This window comes from Cololabis saira, chromosome 3 (genome assembly GCF_033807715.1).
Source record: "Cololabis saira isolate AMF1-May2022 chromosome 3, fColSai1.1, whole genome shotgun sequence".
NCBI lineage: Eukaryota > Metazoa > Chordata > Actinopteri > Beloniformes > Belonidae > Cololabis > Cololabis saira.
The window spans coordinates 48,677,128-48,691,134 of NC_084589.1; the positions used below are offsets into that span (position 1 = coordinate 48,677,128).

Consider the following 14,007-nt stretch of genomic DNA (forward strand, 5'->3'; position numbering starts at 1 on the left):
AAGGCTTTCTATTCTATTTTATTTATTCTACATACAGCAGCCAATAAAACTGCAATATTCTGCTTTATGACTTGTCACTGGTATCCAAACCAACCAAACCAAAGGAATCTTACAAAAAGCATTAATCCTCTTAAACATAAATTACATTCATGCAAAACAGCTACAACACAGTTCCCGAAGACAAAGTGCAAACCATCCAAAGAGTTGAAGATGAAGATTCTGCAGTCTGAACAAAACCCACTGAGACACAACTGAACTGATCCTGGAATGAGTCAGAGCTGCACCTGTGGAGGAGGAGGAGGAGGAGGAGGAGGAGGAGGAGGAGGAGGAGGAGGAGGAGGAGGAGGAGGAAGAGGAGGAGGAGGAGGAGGAGGAGGAGGAGGAGGAGGAGGAGGAGGAGGAGGAGGAGGAGGAGGAGGAAGAATCTAATAAATAATCTGGCTGAACTTGAAAATGAAGGTGACAATTTATATTGAAGGTTGTTAATTAATTTCAACTAAATTATTCAGTAAATGAACTGAGATTTTTTAGGTGTATTCATTTATTTTGGTTCATCATTGTTCAAAATAAGTCCCATGATTCACAGGGCTCCTGTGTCTTACTACCGACAATTGGCCGGGTTTCCCAGATCAGTTAAGAAGCTCTTAACAGCAAAAGGCTTCTTTCAAACCTTCTTAAGGAGCCTGTGAAAGAAAAACGCATTTCCTAGAGTTTTTCTTAGCTTAAGAAGCTCTTTCATTAAGAAGGAAATGCAAGATACTGCTGACCCAGTCTTTACAACCATCTTAGTGAACAAAGACTCACAGATCCAGCCGCGTCAGGCAAATCAATATCACACCAAGCAATGAGATATTAAAACAATACACACCGCACAAATTTTGATCTATTTTATACTTTAGATTTATATTGTTTAGCATTCATTGGTGACAGCAAAGGGGAAAAAAAAGAAAAATAAGGCATAACAAGTGTGTTCCTGTATATGCTTTATGCATTACGCACAAATAAAACGATCATCATGAATATCATTTATCACACGTGTGAGATACCATGGCTGCTATACAGCATATTCTCTCTGCAAATCAACCGCGTTGCCGTGTGCAAAACAGAACGGTTTATATGAACGCATTTGTGCGTCAGCACTTCAATCCCCTGGACGTGCTGTCGGACCGGGCTGTCCAGATGAGGCACCGGCTTCCACGGGCTGAGATACAGCGCCTCATCACGATGGTGTCTCCACATATCCGGAGGGAAACCCGGTGCAATTTCGCCCTGAGCCCGGAGGTCCAGTTACTGGCTGCACTGCGTTTTTACGCAGTGGGCAGCTTCCTGGAGGTGGTGGGGGACGGCACCGGACTGAGCAAGGCGTCGGTGTCACGGAGTGTGGCAGCCGTGACACCGATCCTCCTGCGCCATGCCCGAGCGCACATCCAGATGCCCACCACAAGGGAGGAGATCCGCCAGTTCCACCAAGGTTTCCACGCCATGGCTGGGATCCCCCGGGTGATTGGTGTTGAGGAGCAGCGCTGCGTGTCTCCACACACCCGCAAATACAACGTTGATGATGGCAAGATTCTGCTTAGTAGTGAAAAAGGTCAAGCAGCTAAATACACTTCAGAATATTTTTTTGAGGTGAAGGATTCTGTTTTACTAGTCAGGAGGATACAATGTGGTCCTATATGCTGATTGTTAAGTTAATTTCTCCTTTCGTCCATCTTTCACATTAATAAAAACAATACATTTCCTCATTATTCTCTTACCAAGACTACTTCTTATTTAGTTGCAGTCTTGTTTTCATCATGAAAAAGGGTCATTGAAGTATATTTATTATCTTAGTTTTTCATTATAACGCACATAACGCACAGGCAGCAGGGAATTAGTGCGTTAGGTAGCAGTGCTGCGTGTGAAAATGCGCTGATATTGATCGGTGATCGATTTGCCTGGCATCGATTGATTTGGTTTCAGAACCGCGGTGGTGGACAGCTCCTCCAAAGAGCTTCTGAAAGAGCGATCTTAAGAGCGGTCCTGAGAACGGTGTTAAGAAGTCATCTGGGAAACACCTGTATCTTAGGGTACCTTCTTAGTTGAAACCTTCTTAAATCCTTAAAATCAACTCTGTATTTAATGTCAAAGTCCGTGTCTGATAAATGTGATGAGTGTGATGTCACAGAGAATGTAGAGCATGTGATTCTTAAATGTGGCAAGTATGAGGTAGAAAGGAACGCTTTAAGAGACAGGATGTACGAGCTGGGACGGGAATGGAGTTTAGTAGGTTATTAGGGAGGAGTGAGGTGATGAGGGATTGTTATAAGGAAATCCTTGTCTTTCTTTAAGATGCAGGGATAGATAATAAGATTTAAATGTGGTTATCTTATTTTATTTAGGTATTTCCTTTTTTCCCCCCTTTAAGTTAGACTGTAACCTGGTGTAATAATGATCCTGATGTTACACACTCCGGTACAGCAGGTGGCGGTAGAACCTAATAACGTTGGTTGTGATCCGCCATTAAACCTAGAGAAGAAGAAGGAGAGGACGGTTCTGTTGTTTCCTTTCTTTTTCCTCTTCAACAATGTCTAAGGTGAATCATCTGAGAGAGTTTATCGGTCAGCGACTAACAGCAGCTGCTGTAGAAATATTGTCAGTGTTTGAAAAAAGCATCTTGGAGTATGAAGAAGAGCTCGACCGTCAGCGCAGACTGTTGGACCTCGCCTGGAAACCTGAAATCAGACTCCACAGAGTCGGTACGTAACCCTGGAAAGTTGAATGAATGAACACATGAGTATGACTCCTACAAGATCCCTTTGTTTCCACTTAAAAGCCGTGGTGATGAAGCAAACCAACTAAATGGGAAACTCCCCAGCTCAAGCAGCTGCTGATGTGGGATTCGGAAACATCCCGAACTAACTTGTTGTTCTGTTTACTTGGTGCTGCCTTTCATGCTCCATTCACACTCTGGACCAGACTGATATTTCACACTTTATGAATTAATTAATGAATCAATTTATATTTCGAACATGTATATAAAAAATAAACATTAACATCTTCATATTCACATATGTTGGAAAAAAGGAGTAGGAAGAAGTCTACACTTTTTCCTAGTTCCTACCCCTTTATAACTCTATGAATTTACATTATTGCTATTATTATATCTACACAATATCCATATAAATATAGTCTATATAAATACTATGTAAAACATGCCTATTACCACATAATTATCCATATAAGTATATAGAAAATATAAATATTACATGAATATTATATCAATATATAGAAAATACAAATATTTTATAAATCTATATAAATATACACTATATAACTATATAAATATCCCTATAAATATAATATATGCTACATACCTAATAAATATATAGCATATATTACATAATTATAACTATCCCTCTCAACATATAATATATAATACATAAATATCCACATAAATATCTAAACATATCTTAAGCAAGTATAATATACCATTTTTCCCTATTTTATTTGTTTTCTCACACTCGTTATTTATATTTCCTCTTCCATATACCTGTTTATAAATATTTTTTTGTATCTCTTTTTAAACAGATTTATGTTAGTACTTTTTCATTTCCAGCTCCAAACTGTTCCACAGAGTCTCCACAGTTCCATATGCACATGCTGCACATTGTTGTTCCTACTTTATGTTTTCTAACATTTAGTTCTCCCCTTAGATTATAGCCCCTTTCTCTCTCAGTGAACATTCCTCTGATATTTTTTGGTAGTAGATTATTCCTCGCTTTGAACATTATTTGCGCTGTTTTGTATTTAACCAGATCCAGACATTTCTTAACCAGATCCATACATTTCTTTAGACTTAATCGTTTATTTAGTAGAAATGCAGATCACAGTGGCTCCGTGTAAGATGTGAGATGACACTGGCAAAAAACCAGATCGTTGGAAGATGTTCATGTAGGAGTTCATATGCAGGACTTGTAGTTAGATCGTTATTTTTTTTTCAAAAACTTTGTTTCACAAAAACCTGAAGTTTACAAATTATATATCTTCAACAGAACATAGAAATCACATTTCATGCCAGGGGGGATAAGAGTTTACAAGAAAACATTAAAATGAGCACAGATATTAATAGTTTTGATCGCCTTTTGATGAAGAGAAAATTGAATGGAGTCGATGTTTGAGCTCATTGTAATAAGCAACAAAAGAGGGTTTTCTATGTGTAAATTTACATTTGTGAATGTTAAATTTTGCCAACAGTATGACGAGGTTAATAATGAATGTTTCATTGGGTTTTGCCTTAATCCTGTCAAAGTCAAAGAGTCCAAACAGCACATCCCTCCAAAACAACTTAAATTCTGGTTGAATATTGTTAACAATAAAATTACATATATCAATCCAGAGGTTTTGGACAATGGGGCAGAGCCAAAATAAATGAGTAATTGTTTCAATATTTACAGAACAGAAAGCACATTTCACATCAATGTCTATTTTAAACCTTTTAACAATATGATCATTAGAAGGATAAAATCTATGAATTATTTTAAACAGTATTTCTCTAACTTTGTTGGTCAACAGGTATCGGTTGGGTAAGAGTCAGACCTTTTTCCAGACAATATGATCCATGTACCTATTCCAGTGTGAGACCACATAAGGAACTGTGGTGACATCCTGTCTAAACAAGAATCTAATCAACTTATTGTTCTTACCACGGTTACAGGACAAACAGATTTTGCCAATTGGAGTATCAGTCAATGATAACAGGGATAATTGTTGGGTTTCCACTCTTGGTTGAGATCTAAAAAACATGCAAACACCAGAAGGGATTGCTCCAAATACTTTTGCAAAGTCGCCAGGTGACACAGGAATATTGTATTCTGCTAGAAACTCATTATAGGAGTAGAGAAGACCGTCCCTGTTAAACAACTGAGCTACGTATACAATGTTGTTATTAAACCAGTACTCAATAAATAGGGATTTATGTTTAAACAATATGTCTTTGTTGTTCCATATTTTTTTTATTTATTTTTTTTTTATTTATCCTTTATTTATTCAGGAAAATCCCATTGAGATACAATATCTCTTCTGCCAGGGAGTCCTGGTCAAGATAGCAGCAAAAAAATAAATTCAGTTTCATATAAAAGAAAATACATACAAGGACAAGTAACTTTACAAAAAATAAAAAATATCAAAACAAGAAACAAACAAACATAAAACATACAAGGATCAGAAAGCTAAAAAGAATTCATGACAAGAATGACACTTGATTACCGTATTTTCGCGACCATTCGGCGCACCGTGTGGAAAGGCGCACCCTCATTTTTGTGTGTCATTTTTAGATTTAAAACATACATATGGCGCACCGACCCAAAAGGCGCAGTCTACACAGCAGAGCTGCACACACGCGTGCCGCAAAACACGCCGGCCGGAAAACACACACACCCGCTGCAGAACGCACACACATGCAGAACGCACACACAAGCACACAAGCGCTTATTTAAAAAATAGAGCGGGAGCAAAACCTCTGTTTCTGCATTAAAGAGCTCCGCTAATTCAGCTGCGCCAGTCCGAATTTCCTCGGTGTCAGTCACTTTCTGCACAACAGTAAATAAACTTTTCATACCCCGTTGTGCGGATCCTCCACCGCGCAGAGCCCGTCTCTCCCCAGCGGGGTGGAGCAGCGCGCGTCACAGCGGCTTTAACCGGGAATGTGACCTGTTCGGACCGGCTGGGACCGAAGCCATCCACCTGTATGGGAGCAGGGGCTCCCGGGGAAAGACCAGCGGCATTTCGGCCGGATCTGCCCCGGGGATGGTGCGCCCTGGCCCGGCAAACCCGCGGCGGGAGCCTGGCGGCTCCTGAGCGCATCCTCTGCATCTTGGTTACCGGAGATCAAACCGACAGATTTGCCTGAAAATCTCGCAGGTTGAAGTTGATCCGACCTGGGACAGACCCCTGAAATCCCTGCTCCTAAAGCGGGTGGGAACCAGGAGAATTTGATCTGATCCAGCTTCGGGAACCTGGAAGTCGGGTTGCAGCAGCGCGCGTCACAGCGGCTTTAACCGGGAATGTGACCTGTTCGGACCGGCCGACACCGAAGCCATCCACCTGTATGGGAGCAGGGGCTCCCGCGGAAAGACCAGCGGCATTTCGGCCGGATCTGCCCCGGGGATGGGGCGCCCTGGCCCGGCAAACCCGCGGCGGGAGCCTGGCGGCTCCTGAGCGCATCCTCTGCATCTTGGTTACTGGAGATCAAACCGACAGATTTGCCTGAAAATCTCGCAGGTTGAAGTTGATCCGACCTGGGACAGACCCCTGAAATCTCTGCTCGCAAAGCGGCCGGGAACCAGGTCATCGGACCCCGCTTGGGGAACCAGGAAGTCGGCTGCAGCAGCGCCGATCACCGCGCTGCTCCAGCCGCTGCTTTAACCGGGGAACGTGGACGGTTCCGACCAGCCGGGACCGGAGGAGCCCGCCTGCACTGTTGTAGGGGCTCCCGGGGAAAGAGCACTGGAATTTCAGCCGGATCTGCCCCGGGGAACCGGCGATCGGACCCGCAAACCCACGGCAGGTGCTTCCTCGGTTCCCGACATGCAAAACACACGCGCGCTGCAGAACAAGTGTGCTTATTTAAATAGAGCGGAAGCAAAACTTAGTTTGATTGTATTTTATTTCACTTTACACATCAAGCAAATCCTTAAACGTTTTCATCATCTGTTTCGCATTAATCAGCTCAGTGGAGTCTCATTCACGTCGCAACTCACCGGGGCTTCCCCCGCCCCCTTCTCTTTTTACCATTCACATGGTGGCCGGCCTTACATTACCGTAATTCAGGTAATAGACACGGCGCACCGTTTCTTAAGGCGCCCGGCACATTTAAAAAAAAAAAAAAAAAAAAAAGTTGCGCCTTATGGTCGCGAAAATACGGTAAAAACAATGACATTGTTCTGTAAAAACCGATTTTAACATATGTTTGAACATGTTAAGAGAGGGTAAATATTTAAGGTTGAGTATGTGTTGTAGCTCATTCCAAGCTTGCGGTGCATAAAAGGAAAAGGCTGATTTACCCAACTCTGTTCGAGTGCTTGGGACCTTGAGGAGAATTTTCTCTGATGATCTGGTATTATAGCTGCTAGAGTAATATTTGAATAAATTGGATATGTACAGCGGTAGTTTACCCAGTAATGCTTTTGCAATAAATATTAACATATGTGATTTTCTCCTTAGACTCAGTGAATTCCATTCAACCATTTGATACAAGGTACAATGACGTGTACGTGCACTTGAACCAGTTACAAACCGCAAGGCAGCATGATAGACTACATCCAGTTTTTTCAAAAGAAATGAAGATGCATGCATGTAAATGACATCACCATAGTCTAATACTGACAAAAAGGTACTTTGTACCAATCTTTTTCTAGCAACAAAAGGAAAAAATCTTTTTTGCACGAAAATAAAAACCTAACTTTGGTCTGAGCTTTTTTAGGAGGCTATCAATATGAACATCAAAGGTCAACTTATCATCCAACCAGATCCCAAGGTATTTGTACGAGGTAACCCTCTCAAGGTGAGCGCCATCTACTGTTAAGATCTCACAATCAGAATCTAATGACCGGGAACGCGTAAAAATCATGTATTTAGTCTTTTTAGAGTTTAAAATCAGTTTTAATTTAAGAAGTGACTCCTGCAATATATTAAAAGCAGACTGCAAGGAATCCATTGCCTTTTTTACAGATGGTGCCAAAGCGTAGATAATTGTGTCATCTGCATAGAGATGTACCTTTGCTGGATTTAGTCCTACCCCAAGATCATTTATATAAATAGAAAATAAAATTGGTCCCAAGATAGAACCTTGAGGAACACCTGTCTTTACAGTTAGAGGTGCAGAGTTATAATTGTCTATGGACACACACTGACTTCTCCCAGTCAGATAGTTGGAAAACCAATTCAGTACAGGGTTACTAAAACCTATATATTTGAGTCTATGCAGAAGAAGACCATGATCCACTGAGTCAAACGCTTTGGCAAGATCAATAAAAAGTGCAGCACATGATTTTTTTTCATCCAAAGCTGTAATAATATCATCTGTGACTGACGTGGCTGCAGTTATAGTGCTATGCCCTTGCCTAAAACCTGACTGAGTTTGACTTAAAATATTATTTTCAGTCAAAAAATGCTTTAGCTGTTCATTTACAAGGGATTCAAATATTTTGGCTATAACGGACAGTCTGGAAATAGGTCGATAATTATCCAGGACAGAAGAATCTCCACCTTTTAATAATGGAAAAACAAATGCTGACTTCCAGGAGCTGGGAATCAAACCGCTGCTTAGACTAAGATTAAAAATAGAGGCAATGGGTCTTGCGATCAAACCTGCAGCTGTTTTTAAAAAATAAGGTTCAATTTGGTCAGGGCCGGCAGACTTTTTACAGTCCAGACTAGATAGAGCTTTGTAAACCTGAGTGGTAGAAATGGGGAGAAATTCAAAACTATTCCCAGGACAGGTGGCTACACTGTCTTTCACATCTGCAGGGAGATTTGAGAGATTTGAGAGAATGACTGAGCCTGCATTGATAAAATGCTTATTAAATGCTTCTGCTATATTTTCTTTACCCTTAATTTCGCTCTGATTTACCTTCAAAAGATCAGGAAGAGTAGAGGTTGTCATAGACCCTGATGAAGATTTAATTAATTTCCAAAATTTTCTGGGATCATTAAGATTTTCATTTATCAAGTTAAGATAATACTCACTTTTTGCATTTTTTTACCAACTGTATCCAATTGTATCTTAAATGTGTTATTTAGGGTGCAGAAATTTAGAAAATGTAGTCCACCATTTTCATAGTCATTCATTAGAACAGATTTTTTTCAGATGAAGAGTTCTATTTTTCCACAAGAAGTTGAGAAGCAGCCTGTCAATCTGAGTAATACGTTTGTTGTCCACGAACAGAGACAGAGATGCATATGTTAACGTGATATTCCTTCCGCCTTGGTGAGTAGAACTCTACCTCTAAGAGAGAGATCCCGTAATAGCCACTGGTTTCACTTTTTTTGAGTTCTTTGGATAATAGGATTGAAATTCAGTGAAGTTATTTTTTGTTGGTCCTTAGTTATTGTAATACCCAAGTAAACAACTTAATTTTTGACTGGGACACTACAAATTGATGTTTTATCAGAATGCTTAATGGACAACAAAATTTGTTGTCCTTTTTGGACATTGTAAAACTGCTGTACCAACGAGGCCGGCCACGCCCCCTTAGGACCGCTCTGTCTGAGATGCAGGAATGCCCGAGCGGGCGGTGTTTGTTGTTGTAAACGTCATCAGATTGACCCGCTCTGAACTATTTTCCGATCTCCAATCAAAACCGATAGGGGCATTATAGGCCTGATCCCGATCAGTGGCCGATCAATCGGTGCATCTCTAGTTTTGAGCAGGTGTCTGCGATTTCTCCTGTACATTTCTCCTCTTGTGGTTTTGATAATGTATGATCTGGGCTGAATGTGTTTCTCTACCACAGTGGCTGGTTCCCACTTGTTGCCTTGTCTAACCTGCACATTTTCACCAACTTGGAGGTCAGACAGTGTCCTGGTTCCTTGATCAAAATATTGTTTCTGTCTTTGTTGTCTATGCACGAGGTGGCCCCTGGCATCTTTATAGAAAGCTGGCTGCAATAATGTCTTTGTCACAGGTAACTTTGATTTGAGCCTTCTTCCCATGAGCATCTGAGCAGGTGAGAGTCCAACCCCACTCAGTGGTGTGTTCCGGTATTCAATCAGTGCTAGGTACGGGTCACCAGCACTGTCCTGTGCTTTTGTCAGCATGTTTTTTATTGTCTGAACTGCTCTCTCAACTTGGCCATTTGACTGTGGGAAAGTGGGACTTGAATAGGTGTGTTTGAAACCCCACTCAGCACTGAAGTCCACCATCTCTTGGCTCACCAGCTGTCTGCCATTGTCGGAGAACCACTCATCTGGCACACCATGCCTTGCAAATATAGACTTCAGCCCAATGATGATGTGGGTGCTGTAGGTCGATACAGATTCGAACTTTGTTCGGTTTTGTTACAGTCACCATACTATTGACCCAATCTGTAGGCTCTGTCTGTTTGGTTATCACCCCCAAGTTTTCCATTCTATTCAGCTCTGTTTTAATTTTATCTTTTACCGCGACAGGTACTTTCCTGTTTTTGCTTGGTGACTTTATTGACAGGAATTTCAATCTCTTCATGTAGACTTTTTAGCTGACTCCGACTCAACTCACTGGCTCTGCAAATGTCTATTGCTTTATTTAGCGTGAAGTCCGGTTCTCTGAGTAGTCGTCCTCTCACTTGGTCATCTGTGATTCCACACACGATTCTATCGTATCAGTGAGTCGGTGAGGTGCTCAAACTCGCAGTCTTTCACTTTCTTTTTTAAATCAGTCACATGTAGGGTTGCAAAGGGTTGGAAAATTTCCGGTAAATTTCCGGAAACTTTCCGGAAACTTTCCATGGGAAGTTAAGCTGGGGAATTTTGGAAATATTCCAAATTGGAAACTTTCCATGGGAATTATGGGAATTATGGGAATTTATGGGAATTATTGGGAATTTATGGGAATTAACTGGAAATTGGGGGTAATTTAAACAAACTGTATCATATCCAAACATTAGCACCTAACTTACCAGCTAGCTAGCTACTGTGTTAATACATTTTTATTTAATATTTGCAAGTTAAACATTAATACCATTATAGATCAAATATATTTACCCCATAATATTATCAAAACTTACTTGACTTTATATAATCCGTGGGCTCAATAGTCTTGTGCTTTGAGCTCAAATGTGTGGCCTCCAGGCTTCAAGAAATCACCTGTGCATGTGATGGAGGAATGCACAGTGCATGTAGGGGGTATGGCCTCAATAGCCCTGCAGTAAGCTGTGTGCATGTGATGGAGGAATGCACAGTGCCTGTAGGGGGCGTGGCCTCAATAGCCCTGCAGTAAGCAATGTGCTGTGTGCATGTCATTGAGGAGTGTACTTGCATTGAATCTGGTTGTTTTAGCCAAGACTATGCTACAATATATTTCCCCCAACTATATTTAAGTTCCCTGTTAAGGGCCAACCTTCAATTCTGTAAATTTCTTATTTATTCCCGTTAATTCCCGTTAATTCCCATATATTCCCGTTAATTCCCATATATTCCCGTTAATTCCCATGGAAAGTTTCCAACTTTGAAAATTCCCGGAATTTTGCAACCCTAGTCACATGTGCATCAACAGTCTATGATATTCCTTGCAATCGAATAAAGAACAGGTGCCTCAAATACGTCATACATTTTTCCTTGGCTCACAATGTAGGCGGAAAAGTTCTTTCAGTGTATCATAGTCATCTACGTCTTCATCAAAGTCAAAAGTGTTATATACCTGAATTGCTTCGTCCCCGGCCACATGTAGGAACGTGGCTCTTTTCACTGCACCAGAATTTTCGTCGATTCCGCTGGCGACAAGAAACAGTTCAAATCTCTGGATCCAAACTCTCCAACTTTCCGCTAGATTTCCTTCTACACTTAATGAGGTCGGAGGTTTCATCTGCTCCATTTTGTCTTCCTATTTTTGTTTTACTTCAAGTTTTTACTCTGACACCATGTTATATATGACTTGGAAGAAGCCATTTCTAGAACAACAACTTTATTCTTCAACTGTCTCGATACCAACGGAGTAACACAAGAGTAGAGTCACAGTGCCGCCTAATGGTCACACAGAGTAATGCACTTTTTTCAAATATACTACATAGATGAAGAGGAAGACCGAAAGTTAAGGACAAACTGTAAACCTCACAAATACAGCCAAACAATCAACACTGGGAAGCACTTTTGACTTGTTAAAATCCTATCTTTTGTCCCTTTTTGTAATTCCAGAACTCCCACAAGAAAATGTTTGTAAGGTGGAGGAGGACGGGGTTTTCAGTGACCAGCACCTCGATAACCTGGAGAGGAGCTGCAACCCGGACCAGGAGGAACCAGGGCATCCACAGACTACAGAACTGGAGGAAGACTCCAGCGGTCAGGAGATGAAGCACGAGGACGTAGAGGTGGATGTCTCATTGGTCAATGTCGCTGATGTGAAAGTTGAAAATGGTGAACCAGGACCAAACTGTGGCCAGCTGCTGTTGCACACTTCTCCTGAAGTGCAAAACAAAGATGAGGAAGAGACTGAAAGTTTACACTCAGACTCCAGTAAAACTGCAGATCAGGAGCCAATGAGACGACATGGTGACCACGAAGATGCTGCTGTCCCGTCAGACAGCAACTGTAAATCAAAGCTGACCAGGACCCACATGGAGAAGAAGGCCTTTTCTTGCAGCACTTGCAGGAAAGAGTTGTAATTTAATGGATCACTTGAAGATCCACACTGGCGAAAGGCCGTACCTGTGCAACACCTGCGGAAGAACCTTTACTCAATTATCAGCTCTTAAAAGCCACATAACCACGCACACGGGCGAGAAGCCCTACATCTGCAAAACATGTGGAAAAAGCTACACAGAACGTTGTAACCTGGTGGTTCACTCGAGGACTCACACCGGCGAAAGGCCGTACCTGTGCAACACCTGCAACAAAACCTTTACTAAATCATCAACTCTTAATCAGCACATAACCACACACACGGGCGAGAAGCGATATTTGTGCGAGACGTGCAACAAAGGTTTTAGCCGCAGAAGTAATTTGCTGAATCACATGAAAAATCACCCGGAGGAGAAGTCTGGTGACTCGTGACAAATGAAGCTCATGTTGTCGTCCTCCGGGGGCAGCTGTCCACTCCTGTCTGACCCACAGAAGAAGAACCCGCAGAAGTCCAACCACCACCTCCTGTGGCTGATGAGCCTAATCCCCTCCCCACAAGGGTTGCAGGTTCAACCCGGATTTATGCTTCTCCGTCAACTTGACACAGAGGGAGCGATGTGGTTGTGTACATTTTTTAAAGTTCTGCATTAAGTTTGTTTGAATCCCTGTTCCTTCTTAAAACTGTGTTATTTGTTGCTGTTGGTAACTTGCCGTCTCCACGGTGCAAATAAAGAGCTGTTAGTATGTGCTGAAGTTTCTTTAAACGTGACAGTTTATTTCGTTCATCTACAAAGCCTCTCTCACACGTCCTTTTCCCGTCTGTTTCTTCTTCACTCACATTCTTTGTAAAGTTAATCTGCAGCTCCATGTTGTTAAATTCTCTCCATCCACGTCGGGATCATATTCCAGGAAGAGGACAGACTTTGGATTTAACCCTTTTATATCAGACATCTGTTTAGAAGTAAATGTCTTTTTACCTCAACTCATATTTAGTCAGAAATAATCATGAAAAATGTAATTAAGTTTTCATTTTAGATGGATGAATCATTTTATTGTTTATAATTCTGGAATATTACACTCTCCATATGTAGAAAGAGCAGCAGTGCCCCCTGGTGGTGAGTTATAAAAGCTCAACATAAACCCAAGAGTGAACAATCTAACTCAATAATAAAAACACAAATAAAAAAAGACTTTAGTGCATCAACAAGAGGAAAGTTGTCAGTGATGCAGATTATTGGTACAGCGTGATCAGTACAACCTGCATTTAGCTCAGAAAACAATGTGGAAAGAGAAATATCATCAAATGAAGTTGAAAAGTGGAGATGCACTTTTGTCCTTTATCCTCAACTTCCTCAATCATGTCATTTTGATCCAGTTTGTTATTTCACTGGTCTTGGCTTCATCAAGAATCATGAATTGAACTGAAAAAAAGTTTATTGAACCAATTAGTATTTTGAGTTGTGGAGATTAATGATATTAAGACATTTTACTAAATACCTAAAACTTAATTAGAATGTAAGATAAATGTATAAGAATTTGAATAAATGCAATGTAAAATTAAGATCTTAAACACATCTGACTTAATTTAAATAAGTATAATTTTGAAAAATAATTTTGATTTCTATAAAAGAAAATACAAAATCATGACTCAGTTTTTATTTTCATTAATTCTTTTATGATTCTACACATTTACCATAATGTTAAATGTAAAAT

The 14,007-nt window shown here is 40.9% G+C and overlaps 1 protein-coding gene and 1 pseudogene across 1 annotated transcript in view; one reads left to right on the forward strand and one right to left on the reverse strand.

The window, feature by feature from the left end:
* LOC133440735 (NACHT, LRR and PYD domains-containing protein 12-like) overlaps positions 1 to 14,007 on the reverse strand; it is a 239,256-nt gene that overhangs the window by 136,115 nt on the left and 89,134 nt on the right. The window lies entirely within an intron of this gene.
* Positions 1,225 to 14,007, forward strand: part of LOC133424105 (gastrula zinc finger protein XlCGF57.1-like) — a 41,400-nt pseudogene continuing 28,617 nt past the window's right edge.